We start from the raw sequence: 12090 nt of genomic DNA, 5'->3' as shown, positions 1-12090 counted from the left end.
ACAGCTACAATATGTTTTCCTTGCTCCCTCTGCCATTCTGTTTGACTTGATATAGATATATTAGAAGGTAGAGTAATCCTAATGCCTACTGGCTGAGGGCTCCCCATTTAGGGGAGAAGGTGAAAAGCTAGCTCTGGCTAGCTTCATTTACATACAATTATAATATTGCTTACCCATAGTTCCATCTAGGGAGTTTTGTTGCTTAAGTTGGAATTTGTTGAGTTATTTTGATTGTACACATTTAAAATATGTTTTTGTACTCATGAAACGGCGAAAGAATAGTGAAGAGCATCCCCTGAAGCAATTGGGTCATCCTGATTTAGTGAGTAGTAGACTTGGGTTTTGTAAAAAATCCAAGCCAAGTACAGAAAAGGGAAAAAGAGCTCTGTCCTAGGTATCAGGAGCTCTATTCTAAAGAGCAAGGAGTATATTAAAGAGCGGTGTTTTGGATTCCTCACCTGGAAATTCTATGCATGTGGAATAAGTTTGTGGGACCAGGATCTGAGTGGAACAGCAGTAGTGCAGAACTGACTTTACAGCTCTGCTACTAGGCAGAATGGCACAAAGTTGACTTTGTAGCAACCCAACAGATGGTGACATCATTGAATTGACTTCAGAATGCCCTATTAGGTATGGTATTGCAGAGCTGACTTTGCATCCCTGGCCACCAGAAGCAGAGTTGATATTGCAAAACTGGACCAAGTAGCAACATGCAGAGTGGGAAGGATGAGGCAGTTCTCTCCAGTTCTCTGGGCTAGAGCAGACTGGCAGAGGAGTGACACCACATTAATACTACTGAATCAAAGGCCATATCTACACTACAAAATTATGACAGGTTTATGGGCTTGGCTACACTTACAAATTTGCAGCGCTGCAGCAGGGTGTGAAAACACACCCTCTGCAGCGCGCTGCAAGCGGCGGCGCGCCAGTGTAATCAGTGTGCCCCAGCTGGCGCGCTGCGCAGCGCTGTCCCGCTGTCCCCCCATTCCACAGGAGAGCTGAGCGGACAGGACTGGCGAGCGCTTTCGCTGAGCGCTGCGCGCAGCGCTGCGCGCGCGCGCGCTGCTGCGGCGCGCGCGAAGCTGCCTTTGCAGCGCGAGCAGCAGAGTCTGAGTAGCAGCTGTGTTAGTCTGTATCTGCAAAAAGAACAGGAGTACTTGTGGCACCTTAGAGACTAACAAATAGTTCTTTTTACAAAATTATGTCAACCTAACTTACGTCGGCATACAGCCACCATAGTTATTAAAGTGTTCGTGTGGGCGCACATTTGGCTCCTTGTGTTGGCAGTGTGTGTCCTCACCAGGAACACTTGTATCAATTGTATTGTCACTGTGGGGCATTGTGGGACAGCTTCTGAAAGCCGGTAACAGTCAATGCAAGCAGTGCAGTGCCTACTTTGATGCTGCATCGACCTAATCACATCAGCCATGACTGTATGCTGTTCAGGGAGGTGATGCTACTAAATTGGTGTAAAGAGGCCCTTACATCGGTAGGAGCCACATTTAAGTGAAGACACTGTGACGATGTATCCCATAATGCTTTATGGGAATATGACATAACTGGAATATGTTTTATGCTACATGTGCCATGTAACACATCTCTGTAAAGTTATAATCTACTGAATCTATTCATCCTATTTGTACACATCTTTTTTTGTACTTGAAGTTATGAATATTGGCTGTACACTTACTTGATTTCTAAGTAAGCTTTGTAAGGCATTTGGTCAGCTTCGTTAGAAAGGAATTTGCAAAGTTAAGTGCCCAGTCAAGAAGCACTTAAGGAACAATGGATCTTGGAATGCTCCAATCCAAATAAGAAGTCTACTTGAGAATGTTCAAGGTAGCATGTGAACAATGGCTTCTGCCTGTAAAAACTGAGTCATGCATGGACATGTGACTTGCCCAGGTGACTCCAGAACTCCATCTTGGAGCTGGACTTTGCATAAGAAAGAGGAGGGTGTCGCCACCCACAACATAAAGTCTATTTAAGCCCAGGGGAGACCCCTCCATTTTGTCTTCAGCTGGCTAAAGAGAAAGCCTCTCCACCCTCAAGGATACCTGAAAGGAACTGGGACAAAAGACAGTAACTATAAGGGGTGTGAGTGATTGCTGGCTAAAAGGAGACTAATCTGTAAAAGGAAGCTTACTGGTGAGGTTTTTATCTGTACTCAGTTGTATTACTGTATTAGACTTAGATTTGTCTGTTTTATTTTATTTTACTTGGTAATTCACTTTGTTCTGTCTGTTACTGCTTGAAACTACTTTAATGTGCTAGCTATAAAGCCTAAGAGTATTAGATGGGTTCTTCCTATCTGTGCGCTTGGATTCATTTTCCATAGACCATGGGGTGGAAGAGACAAAGTGAACAAAATAAGATAAATAGAAAGAAGAAATATATTACAAAGAGTTACAACAGGTCAGCAGTTAGACAAAACCACATCAGACAGAACAAGCTCCTTCAGCCTACATGGAAACAAGTGTGAAAAGAATGAAGGTAGCCAGGAAAATGTAACTTAAGATGGATTTCTTTCCACAGCTCCAACTCCTCTATAAGATGGTACTGTCTTTTTTTGTTGTTGGATGTAGTTGGTTTAAAAAGTCCCTTCAGCAGTGGCCGTTAACTGCTAAAATGAAATCAAGCACTAACAGGTTGAACCCTTTAATAGCCATAAGGTTCTTATGTATATTGGGGCTCAAATCTACCTCAGATATGAATGGGCCCGACATGAAAATTGCAATGCTAGTTGATGCAAGCATGTAGAATAATAGGACAATCAAGATTTGTGGTAATGCATTTGTGTACAAAGGAGCACAATCAGGACCTTACCTTATAACCAGCTTTCTCTAGAACATTACAATCCTTGCTATACACCTAAGAGACTTCCAAAAATTTAATATGACTGTTCCTTCAATAGACACTTTTTAAACAAGGTCCTCTACTATATTCTAATAATCATTTACTATTTGTATTTCATTAGCCTCAAGTGGCCTCATTGTGCTAGGTGCTGTATGAACACAACATAAGGGAGATTCCCTGCCCCAGAGATCTTACAATCTAAGAACTAAGCATATTTGTTTAATAGTGAGAGCAGGGAGCTGTGAATCAGAAATCCTGAGTGATAGTCTTGGCTCTGCTACTTACACAAAGTGACCCCTGAATGGAAGCACGTGCTTACTTTTAGTACATGAGTAGTTTGATTGAAGTCAATAGGCCTATTCATATACTTCAACACCTACTTAAGTGTTTGGATGAATTGAGGCCTACATACCCTGGGGCAAGTTATTTAATCATTGTGTGCCTCAATTTGCCCATCCCTAAACTCTTTATAATAACCAGCTACCTCACAGTGGTGCTTTCAGGCTTAACTCATGTTTGTAAAGAGATTTTAAGATTTGAATTTTATCAATTTGAAAGTAGCATTTTTAATGGTGAATGTCATGTTCTGGTTACACTTTTGCAATAAGTTTTATCACTGTAACACTGAAATCACATTTTTTTTGGCACATTTTCTACCCGTAGTCTTAAAATTTTAACACAAGCTTTAGAGAAGTGTTTCTCAAACATACCTCAATATGAATGTCTTTTTAACTGAAGACTCCCCATAAGTCTCCCATTCCCAATTAAGAATGTATATTTTGAAGAAGTTGTACATATATCTTTCTTCCTTCTTGTTTCTTTTTCTAGATCTTGCTTTTTGTTTTTCTGAGTACCTCATATGCTAAAACAAAGATATCCAGCATGCTGATCAGAAACATCAATTGTGATTGTACACAAATCATTAAAACTCACTCTACTTTTGTGCCGCAATAATATAATAAAACTATCAGAAGAGGAATAGGATGCAAAATAATCTTGCACAAGATACTTATTATAGTGGGAGCTGGGAATCACATCCCTAACTTCAAGTGTACACATCATAGCAGACATAACCTTAGGCCTGGTCTACACTAAAAAGTTAGGTCAGTCCAGCTACATTGCTCGGGAGTGTGAAAAATCCATCCCCTGAGCAACATAGGTAAGCTGCAATAAGCCCTGATGTAGACAGTGTTAGGTCAACAGAAGACTTCTTCCCTCAACCTAGCTACCGCCTCTTGAGGAGGTCGATTACCTACACCGGTGGGAGCACCCCTCCCATCAGTGTAGGTAGTGTCTATACTTGAAACGCTGCTGCAGCTGTGCACTATAGCGTTTCAAGTGTAGAGAAGCCTTTAATTTCAAGGATCAGAGTTAGGGATATCTGTGCACGCCTGAAGATCCATCATGGGACAGGGAGCAATAGCCTGACCACCACCCTGAACAAAGAAGAGCAGGGCAACTCCAGAAGACTCAAGGGAGAAAGCCACCAGCTATTTAAAAATATTTTTAGAACATTCCAAAATTTAGTTGATTCTTCTCCCCTCTCTCCAAAACTTGTATATTTTGAACTCATTGAACTAAAACTAAAACTAAAACAGCTTAGGTTTACAGGAGGAGGGATTAAAAAAAACACTACACACACACACGATCAACTATCTAAAACACTAGAGAACTGTTGTTCCTGGGGAAAAGAAAAGGAAAAAAAAGAATGTGTGTGGGGTGCAATCGAGATTTTATCAGCATGTGAGCAGGTCACTGTCCCCTCATGGAGAGAAACAGCACTGCAGGAACTCTGCCTCAGTTTCCCCAACCATACTTCTAGACTTTTCAGTGGGCCTACATGACTCAACCCTCCAGCCAGATCACTATACAAGTTAAATCCCCTTCCAGGGTATCAGAGACCAAAGTTATAGTCTAAAACAAACACCAGATAAAGGAGTCTTTGCCCCAGCTAGACTTAATTTACAGCCTCTGTGGGACTATTCATCCATCTTCCCTCTGGGTTTAGTGCTTCTGTCTCTTCAAGTAGGATACCTTCTGCTTTGGCTTGGTTTAAGCCCATCAGCAGGTCCCAGGTACACATAGATGTCTATCAGGAAGCTGTCTGACTCCACTCTGGACTCAGACTCAGAGCACTAGCCCTCCTGTTGAGAAAGAAGCTATCTACACTCCTTCCCAGCTAACTAGCCCCTTAACTAAGTGGCTCATAGCAAGACAAGCAAGGTGAGGTAATATCTTTTATTGGATCAACTGCTGTTTGGTAGGTCCAAGCTTTTGAACTACATAGAATTCTTCAGATCTGTGGAAATAAATCAGAAACAGGAAAAAAACACCAACACTCCAATAAGCTCATATCACTCCCTTAACCCTTTCCAGGTCAGTCTGGGTTTTGCAAACCCCATCACACAGTACCTGTTTGGGCAGAGCTGCAGAACATACTTGTGACTTTGCTGCTTGTAAGTTAAACTCCTGTCAATAACACCTCTTTTACTCTAGCATGAGTGTATATTAAAGTAATGCATGTACCCAAAATAATTAACTCAGAATGTCCCAGTTTTAATTGAGATTGGCATGGTGTCCGCGCCTTTTGATAAAAAGCACCGGAGTTCCAATGTAGCAGTTAGGCAAACAGTGTTTATGAATGAATATGCCCCTGAAGGTATTGTGAGAGAGGCTGATCCAGCACACACTGCAGTCAATGGAAGGACTCCCTTTGTCTTCAGTGGGTTGCTGGAGCAGGCTTTAGGCACAGTTCTTTCCCTGTCTCTCCCCCCATTCTCAGAGGGAAATAATTTGCTATAGCTCTTTGCCAGGTACAGGTTATTTCCCTTCTCACTGGCTCAGCTCTGTTTGCTGACCCGCTGCAGAGTAGGAGTGAAGGCTTCCCCCAGTCCCCTCTCTCTACCCCATCTCTGGCCACTTACTCATGGCTGTGGGTAGCAGCAGTTTTATGGCGCTCCCTTTGCCACAACATACCTAGAGCAGAGATCCTGGGTGTGGGTCTTAATCCCTTGCCTGGCTGTGCAAGGTATCACAACCTGATCCAGTCCAGCTCTCTCTCAATGGCCACCAGTCTGCTGTGATGAGATCCAACCCCTGACTCCCATGTGCTGCTAAGAAGCTCCCTGGGTCATGGTGGAGAAGCGAGTGGCGACCACTATGTGGAAGCTGGCAGCTCCAGACTGCTACTGATCAGTCGTGAATCAGTTTGGAGTTGGGAAGTCCTCCTGGGGGTTGCAGTGATGTAAGTGTGCAGGGCCATTAATCATGTCCTGCTACGAAGGACTGTGAGTCTGGGCAATGTGAGGGGAAATGGTGGATGGCTTTGTGACAATGAGATTCCCAAACTGTGGCAGAGCAATAGATGGCACACAACCCCATTTTGGCCTCAGGTACATCAACAGAAAGGCCTCCTTCTCTATGGTGTTGCAGGGGTTGTTTCACTGACATTAATGGGGGATGGTCAGGAAAAGTGTATGGTGCATGAATCTGCAGGAAAACTGGCTTGTATAGAAAGTTGCAAGCTATGACTTTCTTTCCAGACGAGAAGATTCAAACTAGGGATATGGAAATGCCAGTTGTGATCCTGGGAGACCTAGCCTACCCCTTGATCCCATGGCTCACAAAGCCTTACCCTGGAAACCTTGACTGCAGCAAGGAGTGCTTCAACAACAGGTTCTGCAGGTGCAGAACCACCACTGAATGTGCCTTTGGCAGATTAAAGGGTCACTGGCACTGCCTTTTTGGCAGGTTAGACCCCAATGAGGAAAATATTCCCATGGCCTTAGCAGCCTGACGTGCTCTGCATAACATTTGTGAAGCTAAGGGGGGAAAAGTTTCTGCAAGGGTGGAGCATTAAGGTGGATCAACAGGAAGCTGCTTTTGAGCAGCCAGATACCAGATCTGTTAGAGAGGCTCAACAGGGGGCTAGGAATCAGGGAGGCTTTGAAGCAATATTTTGACAATGAGCCCCAGTAACGTGTCTTTCTGTAATCCATTGAGCCAAGCATTGTTTTCTAGCACCATTGAATGACCCTTGTAATATGATGCTGTGTGAGCATTAATTATAGTCTGCAAATGTATTGATTGCCACTGTGTATGAATTTCAGCAGCAACCACGATGTCTAGGACACAAAGATTCTTTTTTTCCCCTATAAGTAAATTCTTATTAAGCAGGCTTATAAACATTACTATTTCCTACAAGAGACATATCCATGAATAGCACTTTTTGAAATGAGACTCTCACAACTAGGTGTATGTCCAGCTGTCACTGGGAAACATGTCCCGAGGGGTTGAGTGCATGGAGGTATTGTGACGGCCTGGGAACACGTGAGGAATGTGTTTGGGGAGGGAATGGAAGGTAGTTCTGTGTGGGCTGCAGGGGGAGGCAAGCATAGATGTGTTCTACCTGCAGCACAATCAGGGACCTCAGTTTAGTCCTCAAGCAGCTGTATCATCCACTCCTGCCCCTGTTTCCCCTCCTGGCTATCCATTTTCATTGAATATCTCCCTCCATGCTCTCTGCTCACAATCAGCTTCATCAGATGATTGCAGCACCTCTGTGCCATTCTATACCTTGGGGGAGCATACTGTAACCCTCATATTCCTCATTTTCATATAATCGTGATCTTACATATAAAGCATGCCTTGTAAGGTATCACGGGAAAGGTTATGACCTGCTGAAAGTCATGTATGTGTATCATTAATGCATATGAAGTTATGAGAATTGTGTTGTATGGTGGTCACTAAAGCATGCTGTAAGTTGGGGAATCAGCCAGATATTAGCTCCCCAGAGGCAACAGCAAGGAAAGTAATCAAACACCTGGGTGGGGTGTCAAACAACCCATCAACAGCCATTGTCTGGCAAGGGAGCTACAATGCAATGACTTACCTGCATGAGGCCACACCAGGGGAATTGCTCAACCTTGCTTGGAGAGACTCTGGAGAGACTTCCAGGCATGCCTTTGTACTCACATGGACTGAAAGTATAAAACAGACAGAGTCGACACATACTGGGCCCTTCTCCTGCCCCCACCTATGCTGCAAGCAACCAAGATGCTGAGCAGAAGACAAGACTCCAACACAGAAGATTGTTTTTTAAACCTGGGCCAAACCTGTCTATTAAGGACTGCAATATCCAGTGGAGTGAGAAAAACTGCTTAATCTAGTTGCTGCCCAGTCTAATAGGGTTGAGAGTTTAGACTGCATGCTTATATTTTCTTTTGGTAACCACTCTGACTTGTTATGCCTTGACTTATCACTTAATAAGTGTCTTTATAGTTTAAATCTGTTTATTCTGCCTGAAGCAGTGCATTTGGTTTGAAGCGTGTCAGAGATCCCCCTTAGGATAACAAGCCTGGTACATATCAATTTTTGTTAAATTGATGAACTCATAAGCTTGCAGTGTCCAGTGGGCATAACTGGACACTGCAAGATAGAGGTTCCTAGGGTTGTGTCTGAGCCCAGAGATATTGGCTAGTGTCATTTGGTTGCACAATCCAAGGAGCAGCTTACATGCCCGAAGCTGTGTGTGAACAGCCCAGGAGTTGGGGTTCTCACAGCACAGCAGGGTAAGGCTGGCTCCCAGAGTCAAGGATTGGAGGGACCTAGCAGATCACCAGCCCAGATAACACCAGAGGGGAACATCACAACCTCCCTAAACAAGTCTTCCTTACTTATCCTGGTTCGTCTCCTTATCAGACGGAGCCAGTGTGCAGGAGGAGACCCTCAAGGGCATATCTGCAGAAGCTAGAGAAACAATAGAGAAAGTGCACTCACAGCCTTGATTCATAGATATTATGCACATCATTTTCTCGTTTTCCCTTTGCAGACACACAGCATGATGAGAGACCTAAGCATGGTGAGTTTCACCCGGGGCGAAGGGGCAAGATGGGACAAGTGGTGGGGTGGTTTCCAAAGAGGATCACTACAAATGCCTAGGGACACTATTCTGAATACTGGGACTGTTTTCCACAGGCAGCAGTGATAGAAGCTGATATCTTGCACCTGAGGGTAAGTGAGGATGCAAGAGTGCAGCTCCTGCATGATGATTTTAGTAAAGCTTTTGATACTGTCTCGCATGACCTTTTCATAAACAAACTAGGGAAATGCAACCTAGATGGAGCAACTATAAGGTGGGTGCAAAACTGGCGGGAAAACCGTTCCCACAGAGTAGTTATCAGTGGTTCACAGTCAAGCTGGAAGGGCATAACAAGTGGAGTCCTGCAGGGATCAGTTCTGGGACCAGTTGTGTTCAACATCTTCATCAAGTATTTAGATAATGACATAGAGAGGATACTTATGAAGTTTGTGGATGATACCAAGCTGGGAGGGGTTGCAAGTGCTTTGGAGGACAGGATTAAAAGCCAAAATGATCTGGACAAACTGGAGAAATGGTCTGAAGTATATAGGATGAAATTAAATAAGGACAAATGCAAAGTACTTCATTTAGGAAAGAACAAATCAGTTGCACACATACAAAATGAGAAATGACTGCCTAGGAAGGAGAACTGCAGAAAGTGATCTGGGGGTTGTCAAAGTTAGACTCAAGACTCACAGTTTGTCAGACCACTCTGTTTTATTAGCACAGCGCTTCTGCTAATAACACCCAGATAATGTGAGCCCCATACAAGACACAAACTATCTTATTTATACAGATAAAAGGATGAGGACTTAACAAGATAACAAAGGGAGCAGAATCAGATAAGTTTACCTGGGTTAGGCATGCATATTTTTTTTTTATACTAACTACTACCCATCTTCTGTTAATGTTTTGCATTTAGCACATTTGTTTATGCCTAATTTTTTTTTTCCTTGCACCTGTTTTTCATTTTCTTTTTTTTCTTTAATTTAGTACACAACATATTTTTCTTTTTTTTTTTTTTTTTTTTTTAATTTTATTCTACTTTCACAGGGTCATAGCGGACCACATGCTAAGTAAGAGTCAGCAGTGTAACACTGTTGCGCAAAAAAAAAAAAAAAAAGCAAAAAAGCAAACATCATCCTGGGATGTATTAGCAGGAGTGTTGTAAACAAGACATGAGAAGTAATTCTTCCGCTATACTCCACACTGATTAGGCCTCAACTGGAGTATTGTGACCAGTTCCGGGTGCCACATTTCAGGAAGGATGTGGACAAATTGGAGAAAGTCCAGAGAAAAGCAACAAAAATGATTAAAGGTCTAGAAAACATGACCTATGAGGGAAGATTGAAAAAAACTGGGGTGGTTTAGTCTCAAAAAGAGAAGACTGAGAGGGGACATAACGGTTTTCAAGTACATAAAAGTTTGTTATAAGGAAGAGGGAATAGGAGGATAGGTCAAGAAGCAATGGGCTTAAATTCCAGAAAAGGAGGTTTAGGTTGAACATTAGGAAAAACTTCCTAACTGCCAGGGTGATTAAGTACTGAAATAAATTGCCTAGGGAGATTGTGAAATCTCCATCATTGGAGATTTTTAAGAGAAGGTTGGACAAACACCTGTCAGGAATGGTCTAGATAATACTTAGTCCTGCCATGAGTGCAAGGGACAGGACTAGATGACCTCTGGAGGTCCCTTTCAGTCCTATGGTTCTATGTGGCTTCAGAGTGGGTCCATATGCTACTTGCCAGAAGTAATTGCTGATTGGCACAGCAAAGTTTCCTACCGTGGGAAGAAACAATGCGTGACCTCCCAAGGAACCTGTGGCAGAGGATTGCAGAATACCTTCAGGAAAATTCCCCAGAGATCTCTATGGAGGAGTCGTCCCAGGACGTTAAACTTTTCTGCTGCACCCCTTCTGCCTAGCTGCACAGGGGAATGAGAAGCAGATGCAAACAGTGATAGTGTTGGTTATTTTTATCCCCCTTCTTCCCTTTTCCTCCCTTTCTTACTTTTTTTTTTAAATATAAGTAAAGAAAAAGCAGTATCATGTCCTCCTGCAGTATCAAAGCACAATGAGTACTCCCCCTCTCCTGCATCAGGAGCACCAGAGCTGGAGTGCTTGGACTGTTTAGACCCGCTCTAGAGCTGAAAAGAGGTCCTGGCTCGCCACACCACCAGATGACCCTCTTGCCTGTCCCTGATCCTCCTCAAAGTCCATTTTCTTGTCCACCACTTTGTCCTCGGTGTTCATGCTGCTGAAGTATCCATGGAGGTCTTGGTGGTGGAGGTGGGGTCACCACCAAGGATGGCGTGCAGCTCCTTGTAGAAGTGGCATGTCTTTGGCACCGCACCAGAGCAACAGTTGGCCTCCCTTGCTTTCTGGTGTGCCTGCCTCAGCTCCCAGATTTTAGCACAGCACTGCTGGGTGTCCCTTTTGTGCCCCTTCTCCTCCATGCCATGAGCAATCTACCCTTAGGTATTAAAGTTCCTATGGCTGGAGCAGAGCTGTGCCTGCACAGCCTCCTCTCCCCACAGACCCAGCAGATCCAACAATTTCAGTGTACTCCAGGTGGGAGTGTGTTTGCTGCAGGAAGCCAGCATGGTCAGCTGGGAAGATGCACTGTGAGCTGCGCACGCTGAGCAAAAATTCCTGGGGCTTTAAAGAGGGAGGGGTGTATGCCTGTGTACATGGCTGCAGGGCATCAGAGTTCAAACTGGTGATCAGAGTGGTCATGATGAGTATTGTAGGATACCTCCTGGAGGCCACTTAGTGCACCATAAGCAACGCTCTGTCTACACAGACAGTGCATCGCTCCAACTTCGTCCCCAAAAGCTCTATACTGGTCATGGTGGTTTTATTATGTCAGCATAGCAGAAGGGTTAAATCAGCGGGAGGAGCAGTGCATACACCTCTACTGTTTGTCTTGTCAACAAAAGGCAGCTTTTGTTGACAAAACTGTAGTGTAGACATGGCCTTAGAAAACACTACTTTTAAAACAGACTGTCCCTCTTTGGGCTGGGGAGAAACTGCAGCTCGCTCAGCCACGTGCTTAGCCTAGGGAAGGTGAGGAATTCCAGCCACCTCCCTTATCCCCAGACAGGTTTCTGAGTACAGAGTCCATTCAAACTCAATGGTCCTGCTGGTGGTAACCCCATTGTTTCATCAAGGGAAAGCCATTCAGTGCAGATGGCTGGGTCACAGCTTTCCAGACACAGCTTCTTCTGACACTATGTGTCAGGTTCCTGCTATAAAACAGATGAATTAATCCACAGTAATGGTTACAATTATAAATAGTGTTCATAAACCCAAATGGAATTCATACCTGGACACAGACATGAACCCAAACTGTCACAACTCTCCCCCATTGAAGATG

The 12090-nt window shown here is 43.9% G+C and overlaps 1 long non-coding RNA gene across 1 annotated transcript; it reads left to right on the top strand.

Annotated features, from left to right (window-relative positions):
- The first annotated feature begins 2010 nt into the window (after nucleotides 1–2010).
- On the top strand, nucleotides 2011–8775 carry LOC120403523. Its single transcript, XR_005597567.1, has 3 exons — nucleotides 2011–2148; nucleotides 5233–5312; nucleotides 8687–8775. It is a non-coding gene; the product is annotated as an uncharacterized LOC120403523 (long non-coding RNA).
- Nucleotides 8776–12090: the final 3315 nt, after the last annotated feature.

This window comes from Mauremys reevesii, linkage group 4, assembly GCF_016161935.1.
Source record: "Mauremys reevesii isolate NIE-2019 linkage group 4, ASM1616193v1, whole genome shotgun sequence".
Classification (NCBI taxonomy): domain Eukaryota; kingdom Metazoa; phylum Chordata; order Testudines; family Geoemydidae; genus Mauremys; species Mauremys reevesii.
This window is presented reverse-complemented; position numbering and strand designations above follow the sequence as displayed.